This window comes from Triturus cristatus, chromosome 9, assembly GCF_964204655.1.
Source record: "Triturus cristatus chromosome 9, aTriCri1.1, whole genome shotgun sequence".
NCBI classification, from domain to species: Eukaryota; Metazoa; Chordata; class Amphibia; order Caudata; family Salamandridae; genus Triturus; species Triturus cristatus.
Genome location: NC_140592.1, coordinates 777,668,048 through 777,680,615, shown reverse-complemented (window position 1 = coordinate 777,680,615; position 12,568 = coordinate 777,668,048).

Below are 12,568 nucleotides of genomic sequence, written 5' to 3'. Positions count from 1 at the left end.
TACTAAAAGTCTCGCCAGAGTAGCGCATGCGCTGGCTCAGGCGAGACCTAAAAACGACCTGTTCTCCAAAGAGACTGTGCAGCCATCCCGAAGAAACAGCCCTTCTGCTGCACGTGAAGAGATCATCCTGTTGCTCCGGAAGACATTCCTTAGCCACTGGTGCCCATTAAGCTGACATCTAAAAGGCTTTGGCTTAGGTTGCACTGGCAGAGAACATGACGTAAGTAAGAGAGCTGCAGAGTGGTAAAGGCCAAGGTATGGGCAAGTGTTCTCGAGGAAAATCCACGTATGTATGGGAGTTGGACATTTGTATTGGGCACTAAATTGTAATCAATGGAGGCTAAGCCTGAGCGGAAATGTGACCAACCACATGTAAACTCTCCCTTTTCTTAGAGGATAGGACTGCTCCTGGAGCTGTGAATGTGGGTGAGGCCCTAAGTCCAGGATAATTGAGAAAAAGAAAGTATACCTCCACATCACACTATATATTCCACGACCATCACACCACCTAGGTACTACATCATACATCCACTGGTCATCCCAACAAGAACACATCACAACCTACCAGAACAACCACTGCCCCTGATGCACATCACTCATCACCCTGTTGTCCCGGCACAGTGCACCCTACCCTGGCACATCGCCCCTTTATTGCATACCTACCTTTTTAATTTCATAGAACACGCCTGTAAAACATTATTCCTCAATATTCCACTAAAGAATAAATATCAACTGCACACTACCCCTCTACTGTTGGCCATCCACAGTGCACCTTAGTAATACACTATTTCTTCACCACTGCACACTCCTACCTTGCATCTCTCCTACTGCACATCCCTCCCATATGAGTGTACAGTGCAAACCGTCCAGCTCTCTCTTTCAGAGTCAATGTATTCTCTGGATTGTATTTGGCACCTGCAGGGTATCACTCTGTGCTTCACACACTGCTTCTTATGCAGCTCTCCCTAGCTGCAAGCTGAAGTCTAATGCTATGTTCTTGGCACTCTCACTTACTATTTTCTGTAAACTAACTTCTTCCTACGATGTAAATAATTCTCCATCATTCTGTGCATCCTTTCCATATACGACTCATTGAAATTTAAAGAATAAAATCACTAAAACATAGCACTGGGTTAAAGTTCCTTGCAGGGACTTGTGCATGGGGCGGTCACGGGGGTAAGGGCAGAGGACCCTGCCTTTTGTCAGGGTTCTGCTAACTTGCAGAAACATTTATGTACAGAGTGTAAAACACCCCGATCTGTTTATTGATGGAGAGCAGCCACACATGGCACATACGGTGTCCCCTTGGAATATCGAGATGGGAATCTCAATGGCACGAAATACCGTGACCAGAATATTAAGGCTGAAATATCAAAAGGTAAGTAAATATAGGTTTTCCATATCTAACTTTATACATATGTAACGTGGCATTATACATCTTCAAGGTACATAGATGTGGATGTCAGGAATAGTAAATCTATACTTCCTCTATATGCACTTACCTTTCAGTATTTTGTACCTTGATGTTCTGTCCATGATATTCTGATACCCCAATATTACTATGCTTGATATTCCATATTCCAATCGCACAAACTCATGCTACACAATAATAATTTAACAACAATGTCCTTTCTACTTAAGTGCTGAAGCAAAGATCGATATTGAGTTGTTTCATATAGAAAATCTTGAACAGACTATTCAATAATAAGGTAAACAGAGTACAGCTGCATCATCCAATTTTTAATTGGTTTTTCCAATATGTCACAGGCTTCTTTTGTCTTGATTCACAAATAATCATAAGATTCTTCTTCCAAGTGTATTTCATTGTTCGTTTTTTAGGTCTCGTGAGCCAAAGGCTCGAAGAGACATTTTATATCTGGCCTTTTCAAAGTGCTGCCGTGGCCTAAAGCTACAGTGCACGTGAACGTGCACGCGCGCAGCGCCATGCGTCTTAACTCCGTAGCGATCGAAATCACGATCACTTTCACTTTCGCGGGCTCCTCTGTTGCTGGTTTCTCTTGATTTACTATTCATTCCTATGTTTGAAACTATTTTGCTTCCTGCCCATTACTTGGTCTAGCCTTCCAGTGACACGATTGTGGCATCTTGTGTTACAGAGGCTAGTCTAGGATACATAACTGTTCATTTGAGCCTTTCTCTGCCACTTGTTCAGTTTACAGCCCCTTTGATTTACCTGAGCCAATATTCAGTGTCTGTGTTTAAAACCCCATCTCACGGTGCTGCTGATTGCAGGCTTGCCCGTCAAATTATAAATCTCTGAGTTTTACTGAGCGCCTTTTCCGAAGCTTATTCAAGCCGAACAAGGACACCTCTTCATAGAAATACTGACCTCTCCTGCTCGTCTGAAGCAGCTCCCTGTGCTGAAAGAAAAGTACTGTGTGCGAGCAAACAATCTTTCCACGTGAAACAGGATGACTGTCATTCATAGCAAGCAAGCCCAACAGCCTATTTCCAGACCAGTTGTCGAAGTGGTCACTTTGAGCCTGGTTCCTGTTTACGGATGTTAATTTTCCATTTACTATTCCAATATTCTCACCAGCTAATTCCTATTTTGAGTTGGCTTAGTAGAAAAGCAGTTGTCCGTTTTCTTACCTTATTTAAATCATGTATAGAATGAAGGCTGTTTCGTAGGTGCCCGTGAGTCGTCTTTTGTGTGTGCCGTTTCCAGTCTAAAACTCTTTTAATGTTTAAGTATGCCATGGTATGTAAGAGGTAAGATTCCTGTTAGTTTACAGATCTCAGGCTGCGCCGTTTCACCACTCCACGTTAAGAATGCAAAGCTAGCGGATACTTTTAAACAGTAAATTCTGTACCCAAGATTAGATTAAATAATGCTCTCTGACAACTGCAATATGACTTTAATCCTCAAAAGTATGTACATCGTAGAAATCGCAACGTAATGTTTTAACCAGGCTCGTTCACAAGAGACAGCTGAAAAGTGAAGTTGCAACCTCTTTAAGTGCTGCTTGGCTTGTGCTGAGTTAGGGCCACAGAGCATGACAGTGCCAGCTAGCAAGGCCAGTTAACATAATTATACACTGAGATTGTGCATTGGTGATCTGCAGATTGTTAGTATCACTTGTGAACATCGGACTAGAAAATACAATTCTTGAATGTACCATTACCTAGGGAAAATGTTAATAGCCTTATCCACCCCAATCTTCCCCTCTGTTTTCTATTTATTATAGATAAAGCAGTTTCTCTATTCCTGGGTAAAGAAGAATTAGACAAGTTGAAGAACGTACAGGCATGTTTCAACTGTCGGAATTGAAGGACTGTTGTAGTACCTAGTAAGATAACAGGTTACGTATGTGGGCATTGGAGAAGTAGCAACAGTGATGTGAAACTAATGAGGCTGATCTACACGAAATGACTCCATAGGTCTTCTATCACAAATATAGAAGAAATCTCTTTCGGAGACAGAGAAACCAAGAGGGGGAGGTAAATCTGGTAAATAGTCACCCAAGGTGAGATATCTCAAAGAGCAAGGAAGCAGAGCAAACAAACGTAGTATACTATTCAACATCAGTTAACATTAAAATATATCCTAATACAGTTAAGGCGTGACTATACTGTGCTGGATTTATTTACTGCTGAGAAAATAATGGACTGATATATTGCAAACTGTAGGGGAAATGGGTGGGTAGTCGAGTAATCCATTAAATTTACGTGTGCTTATATGTAATAAATTCACTCACATATATAATATTTACACCCAAAAGTTAATAAGTCAATAAGGGTGGCAAAATAATTTGCCACCCTTTGCTTACTGCTAGCTAATAAGAAAGTTGCGCAACAGTGGCTGCAACAAGGGAGGGTCTGTCATTGAAAATGGTACAAAGATATAGGAAAATAGGCAGTGACCGAGAGAAGAGGGGTACTGGTTTGTACAGTTCAGTTTACCAAAGACCTCCATGATTGTGGACAGCTCATTATTAGGTTAATAGACCCAGCTATTGAGCTGAGTGATGTCAGTCAACAAGTAGGTATATTGGATACCTGCAATTGTTAATACCCTGTGGGCAAAATGTAAAAGAACTATGATGGGAGAAAGTGGTCTGTGTTTCATTTAAGTTGAGTCCGATGTAAGACATCCATGCTTATATGTTGTATTTTTGTGTTTGAATTTGGAGCAAGGGGAATTACAAACTATTTTATTAAGTGCTGTAGTTACATAGATGCAGTAAGTAAATGTTTTACAAAAGCTCCCTTAATCTAGTAAGTGCAGGGGATGTGAGTAGGTCATCTACTACAGTGCCGGAAAATCCTCTTGGTTCCAGCGGTACCTCTCTCTATTGACCCGTGCTTGGGCATCGCCTCAGGATGGCAATCCTCCAAGCGGGGATCCACCCAATAGACCACTAGCAGGCCCTGAAAAATCATAAAAATGTTTCTAGAGCTGCAGGTCTAGTGACTTGAATAGTATTCTCAATATAATTTTAAAGCTCTTGAGCCATAAACTAATCTCAAATTGTAGGATCCTGGGCCACTATTTTATTTTATTGAGCAGCTCTTTTCTTCATTATCACACATAGGAGCGCCTTCAAATATGTGAGTTCAGCATGTCTGCTGTAAAAAAATCTTTCCTTTTTAGGTCTCGCCTGGCTATCACGCAAGCGATCGCTCAGGGAGACTTATGTAGGGGCTTCCGAAAATGCTCCCAAAGGCTTCCCTGGCGGATCGGGTGGCGGTTACGCGCACAACCACGCACATTCCATTTGCCACCAGCTACTTCCTGCGCGTGCGCTGCCTCACGCATTCAGAGAGATTTAGTAAGGGGCACAAGACCTTAGGAATGCGGTTTATGGCCAGTGCATGTGAGGCATTCAAGCGCGAAGCTGGCATCTGACTTGAAAACTTTCGTTATAACTCACATCCCATATGCTCGTTCCCTCCCACCCTTCCTTTGATGTCCGCTTTTCTTGTTGTTTACAAACCACGCCGCACACTGCTTCACGCCGCACACTGCTTCACGCCGCACACTGCTGCACACCGCACACTGCTGCACGCCGCACACTGCTGCACGCCGCACACTATCGCATGCCACACACTGCTGCGCACACTGCTGCATCACACACTGCTGCATTACACACTGCTGCACGCCTCACACTGCTGCACGCCTCACACTGCTACACGCCTCACACTGCTACACGCCTCACACTGCTGCACGCCTCACACTGCTGCACGCCTCACACTGCTGCACGCCTCACACTGCTGCACGCCTCACACTGCTGCACGCCTCACACTGCTGCACGCCGCACACTGCTGCACGCCGCACACTACCGCACGCCACACACTGCTGCATTACACACTGCTGCATTACACACTGCTGCACGCCGCACACTGCTGCACGCCGCACCCTGCTGCACGCCGCGCACTGCTGCACGCCACACACTGCTGCACGCCACACACTGCTGCATGCCGCTGCACGCCGCACACTGCTGCCCGCCGCACACTGCTACATGAAACACTTCTGCACGCCGCACACTTATGCACGCCGCACACTGCTGCACGCCGCACACTGCTGCACTCCATACACTGCTTTTATGCGAGTTTATGCTACTGACATTGTAATTGAAAATGCCTTTTATTTGTTTTAAAACCAAAACATAAATAAAAGGCATTGTAATTTTACAATGCCAATAGCTCAAACTCTTATAAATGCGAGACCTATTGCATTGCAAATGCTCGTTGTAATATGTTATAGATTGCGTTGCTAAATGCTTGTTTTTATTCGTTTCAAATTACACTGGTTCTACCTATACGGCCTCTGGGCGTGTAGCACAGGCAGAAGCAGGTGGTGTACTATTGCAACCCAAACAGGAAAGTAAATAAAACTCACGAGGTGCTCTAAAAGCTTTGCATTCCACCGTGAAGTGAATGTAATTAGGTGCCATGGTATGTGCACACATAGTTACAGCATGGCATGCATCTGTAGATCCAATGCACACAGATGACATAACAATTCATTCACCTAATAGATACAACTGAGCGGTATTTAATTATTTATTTCACCCAGTATACCGCCACAACTTTCTTTTTAAATAAATTGCATTTCCGCTTTTTACTGTTATTTCAACTGTGCGCATTGCATCTACAGATGCGTGCCATGCTGTAATTATGTGCACATACCATGGCACCTGACTACATTCACTTCACGCGTGGAATGCACAGCATTTCAAGCAGCAGGTGCGTTTCATTGACTTTTTGCCAACAGTACTCTGCCTGCAACTCTTTTGTCTTTATTTAAGTTGCCATCTAACCAGAACAGAAACTACTATTAAATGTAATCCTTGTGAATAATACCATCAGGTCAATATCAAGCAAAACAGTCTCAGCTGTCAGTGAAACTGATTCTAAAATCCATCCCTATGTGACGTGGTTCAGAAAACTTTGCATTATTTTCACTTGTTTCTCCTATCTTTCTTTAGACAACAGAATTCATTCTCAGTGTCTCTCAGTGCTTGTATCCGTGATCTATTCTTTAACTTCCTCCACTGTCCACTTAATGTGATAATCCACTACCAAAATAATATATTTGCTTACACAGAAATCCAGCATTTATCATATTAATTCACTTCATATCTTTCGGCACACTTTCAACAGCATAACGTTTAAAAAAATAACAACAAACACACATTTGCCTCCTTTTCTTTCACTATGTTCTACATTCACAACCACAGCCTCTTTATACGTCTATAATATTCTCTCCCCTTCAATCGCTTTCTCACACACTGTTTATACTACTTTATCTGCACTTCATTCACCATTTCATACACAAACTATGTATCCCTCTCATTCTTACTTTCAATTTATTCTATAGCTCTCACCCCTATCTATTCACCATACAACATATTTACAATTCACAAATACACTACACAATTAATTCCCACACAATTCAGCAACTAACAATCCAAGTTTAAACCACATAATTCCACTACAAACATACATCCACTGCACTACAAACAACTAAACATATATAAAAAACAATATCATTTACAATGCCAATAACTGAAACTTTCAAATGCGAGACCGATTGCATTGCAAATGCTTGTATTCCACTGCAACTGATGTGGCTTTCAGCACCAAAATGCTCCTTGCCTTGCCAACAAGTGTTTCCGTCCTGAATTAACTTTAAATTTGAACTTCATCAGGGCTGGAAGTAGAAAACATATATTAGAAACCTATCCTTGTTTAGACAAAAACCCAAATATAAGAGTTTACCAACCAAAACACCACAGATCCATTGACATTTGTTTGAGCCTATGATCCCTCAGCTGTATCTGTGGAAACATGTTACCAACTCAGTACATGTGCAAGAAAGGCAAAAAGCCCTATGACATGCAGACTACACCATGAAGGTGTTTACTAAAGAGGACCTCAAACCATAGCACGCATAGTAAATATATGTGTATCTTAGCGCAGATACAAGAAGTGGACTGTTTCATACTGCCAGGCAGCAGTGGGGTTAGGTAGTATAAATGAAGTAACCAATAATGCTAAACACAATTCTTGCCATTCACCATTTTGTGTCCTTAGGTTTTTCAGAGATATTGAGAAAGAAAAATGAACACGCAGGCATATTTACAAGGCCCCTGCACCACCAGAGCACCACTTTTTTAAATGCTCAGGAGGCGCACTATGCTGAGCCATATTTACAAGGCCACTCAAAGCCACAATCAGTGGTTTTACATGGCCATGTAAATATGCCCCCCTCTCACGCCCTACTCTGTGTGAAAGGAGCATTCCATGAGTGTTGCTGTGGGTGTTCCCAGGCAGAACAGATGGATTCTGATGCCTACCCAGATATAGAAAGTTTCGTAAACCTGGGAATACATCAGATTACAACGCCTCCCCAGGGGAAGCTTTAAAGTGGTGCAACAAGGTGAAATACCCTTATTTCTCCTAATTTTTAGCTGTTTCTATGTGTGCTGCATTCTGCAGGATACACACACATAGAAGGAGGAAAATACCATCAGCACAAAAACAATCATCCCTGCAACGAAGGTACAGTTGCACCATGGTACAAGGGTACCTGCGTTAGTGCTAGGCAGACAATTGTGCGCCCGCGCAGAGGAAGGCACAGGGATGCATCGTATTGCTGTAAATATGATGCATCTCTGCACTTTCCTAATGACGCAGCTCGGCACAGCAAATTGGCTTGTAGCGCAGAGCTGCGTCATTTTCTATTAAATATGATCCTCAATGTATCCCCAAATAGCCAGTATCAACCTAAATCACCATAAAAACATGTCTATGAGAAGTTTCTCTTACCCTTAAATACAACTTCATCTCCAAAAATCCTGATCGCAAATCCCATATTCGTTGGGCAACTTTAATTCAGCCCTTCATACATGTCTGAACAAACCATTGCAAACCTCCATTAATAAGCCAAAACCAGTATGCAAGAATTCCATGTCAATATATTGTTGAATCTATCATTTAAAATAATCATTAGATAGAATAGTACCCTCAATTTTCATTAAAAACTTTACTTTACCTATACAAGTATCCAACATCCTTGCGTGTTTCCATAATGCTAATCACTCCACTAGGAGTCAGCTAAAAATATCAGCAATTATTGCCAGTAATATTCATTAAAACCCTTTAACATTCTGGGGTGTCATTTAACAAAAAAATCACAATCCCATGTAAAACAGCATAGTGTGTTACTCCATGGAAACAATTAATTAAAAATCAAAAATAGTATTTCATTATAGAGCAATCAGTACCTTAAACTGTGAAAGAAGTATTGAATTAAAGTTACATATTAATATTCTCCTGTAAAGTGTCATAACCTATATTCAAATGAATCAGTGCATAGAATACAAGATCAACATTTCATTACAGAGGAGATAACATATCCGATATCTCTATTTGTGCTAGAACATGATCCAAGAAGGGCATCTTGAGTATTAAAAACACCTGGGAAAGTATGTCATATCATGATCTCGTATATGTTGACGTCTCGTACCAGCGCCATCTTGTGTGTTCAATTTATAGCTTGCTCGGCATTACATTAGTGTCAAAAGATTACCAGCCTTGCATGCAGACATATAATCTGTTCATCATGGAGTCCCAGTACCATGATGCAGGTAATGGCACCTTCACCCAGGTAGCTATAGCTGTGCATTAACATGATGCAAGAATGACATCTCAGTCATTCTCCTCACCTTGAGAGATACTTTGTATTGCATGTTGGCGTTTTACACAAACTCCATCATGTTAGTTTAATTTATATCCTGCACAGCAGTCATGTAGTGCATACTGATGCATTAAGATATTTATTGCGGCTGCCATTTCTAAATCCCCTCACATGAAGGGCAACATTGTACAAACATCATACTGTAACCAATCACATAAATAATATACTTAGCCATGTTGTACAAATGCATTGTTTGTGGGCTGCCAAATATTACAAATGTACTAATCTACCAGTTTACGAATTACATGGTGCAACACAATTACCAGTATATTACATGCCACACCTATGTGGGCGATACAAATATCACAATGAATGTGTATATTAAGAGAGAGCAAATCCCCAAAGGGAAAAGGATTTCTAGCCTAGTCGCTGAACATCTTAGGGAATGGGTGCCACCTTGAAATGTCTATGATGGAAGCATTATACATATACACAAGCAGATCATCCCAGCTGGGTAAAATGGGTGCCATCTTGAAATATTGAATTTGGTCACACTATATAAATTAACCAGCAGAACATCCTAGCTGGATCAATAACAGAAGGAGGGATACTATATCAATCAATGTACAAAAAAGTCCTCTATGTCAATAACTAATGTCCTTTTCAGAAATCCAATGATTAGAAAAATTCATTTTTGAACCAATCTAAAGATAATTATAATATGTAGTAAATCGAACACCACATTAGTGTACTAAAAAAAGTAGTTTCTCATAGTCTTTCCTACTCACATACCTCATTCTCCATCGAATTAAATCAAAGTCCAATACCCAAAACCCTTATTCGGTGTCATTAGGAGGTAGCTATGCGCTGTACAAAATCTCATTATTATCAGTTAGTCAGAGGTGCAATTTTCATTTGATAGACAAATGAAAACCTTCACGCATCATTATGTAAGAGTTAGTAGGTATTCAGTATGTGTAACCAATAAATGAAAAGTTAGCAAAATGTATATTCATCATTTATTTAAAAATTAAGAAATTCGCATCCCTCTTGTAAGTTACATTAACAGAAATTAGTAAATCTTATTCCATAATCCTTAACTGAACATTGACAAATAGTAATCAGCATCAATATGTAATAATCCTGATATTTACAATGTCAAGGCTAAAGTTTCTGTAAAAATGACAGAAATGGATAATGATGACATATGTAATGGTATTTCTTTAATAAATGTGCTGGACAAGGCACTAACTATGGATATGATCTGTTTTGAAGACAGTTCTGGGTTTTTGTCAAATCAACTCAACATACCATATTTTAGCATTTAAGTGAGCATGCTGAGCAGGTAAGTCTATGATTGTCAGCGGAATGCTGATTCTTGAGGTGACTTTACTACTTACGCTGGCAAACGCTGATTTATGACTTGAAGTTGTCAGTGGGCAAAAAAAGGAAATCCATGCATGTGGATCTTTTCTCACCGTCTTCCTCCAGACCCCCTTCTTGTCCTATCCTAGGAAAAAGTCAAGGAGGGGGAAGGGTCATGAGATTAAATTAAATTCTTTAAAGATAAAGGGTCTGATTTAGATCTCAGCATACAGGTTACTCCGTCTCAGCGGTGACGGATATCCTGTCTGTCGTCCACTGAAATATAAATCCCATTATAACCTATGGGATTTATATTTCGGCGGATGTAACCCGTCAGCCGAGATCTAAATCCGGACAACAGTGAAGCAAATCTAATGGAAGCCATATATGGTATCCAGAATAAGGTTCAAGGGTCAGACTTATCAAGGGATTGCGTTGCGCTTGCGTCCCGATGGGTATTGCAACTTGTGTGGCCCTGAGTTTCTTGGTAAACCTGGAGTAACGCAAGGCAGCGCTGCACTGGGAAGGCATTCCATGGGTGCAGCATGGGTGTTCCTGCACATCCACCTATGTTTTTTAGCACATTCCCAGATTTACCAAGAGTGGGAAACCTAGGAATGCGTCAAAATGATATGCCTTCCCTGGGGAAGCACAACGAGGAGAAATATCTTTATTTCTTCTCATTGTTTTCTCTTTCTAAGTGTGCTGCATTCCGCAGCACACTTTGAAAGAGGAAGAAGCCTCAGAGGTTTGTTTTTGTGCAGGAAGGTGCCCCTTTCTGCACAAAAACAATCTTGCCTGCAATGCAGGGACAATGGTGCAAGAGTGCCTGCATTGGCATTAGGCAGCAGATTGGGCTCCAGTGCAGGTAAAGAGCAGGAATGCACCATATATTGATAAATATGGTAAAATTCCTGCCCACTCCCTTTCACGCAGCGCAGTCAGTTGTCTTGCTGTGTTGCATTAAATCTTGATAAATCTGGCCTGCTCAAAGGAAATGAGACGACTTTCTTGCTCTAAAGAAGAGGAGATGGTGCCTCTTTTAATCATGGGAGAAATACACTGATAATGAGTTACTGCCTAAAACACTCTTGTTAATAAGACAGAACATGGAGTTTCCCGCAGGGGAAATGCCTGGTACATTTTCCAAACTTGTGTTCAGACAATTACAAAAAACTCCAGTCTAATGGGGAGAAAATCAATGGCTGAGGAAAATATGCTAAAGTTCCCCATGGATAAAAAAAAATAATATTCAGCGTTATGAAAGCCTTACCCAGAAGCCCATTTGCCAAGGAGACCTGACATATATAGGGCATACACTAGCCAATTCTTAATTTCAGATTTCAATGAGCTATTGCTATTCGAGACAATTCAGGAAGGCACAGAAAGTTCTTCATTACTTGGGAAGATTGAGCGATATGTCAAATTCATGTCTGACTTTTCATTTGATGTGGTCTGAACAGCTGCACTTGCAGAAGGAATAGTTATTGCAGCAGGGTGGATTGTATATTTAAGAGACTGGCATACAGACAGCCATTTGAAGAAAAAAAGCTATTTGGCCTAGAACTTGAGGAGAAGTTTACATAGAATATTTTAAGAAAAGAAACATTAATCTTACCTTAATCATTGGTACATTTAATCAGACCTCTAACAAGTCTTCATTCAGGCAACCATCAAGAAGCAACCTACTCAGCACTCTAACAAACAAACAAAGAGGAAAAAACTTCAAGAATCAATTTCAACTGAAGGTTAAAGCGCACAAAGTCACAATGTTCCTGACATTGTAGTAAATGGCCCAGATTGGCCTGTAGGTAGCTTGGGAGCAGTCTACCTCTGAATGCTGGGTTCTAAAGCTAGTGAGAGAAGCCTACATCATAGAATACATTTGTAGTTCTTCAAAGACTGGGAATAAGCCCTTATAATCAGAAGACCCCAAGTCCTTATAATCAGAGTCGAAGTCCCACTAATCACTATCCCTTCTAATCTGAAGAAGATGAATGCAATGAAAGCATCAGTCTTTGCTCTAGCTATAAACAT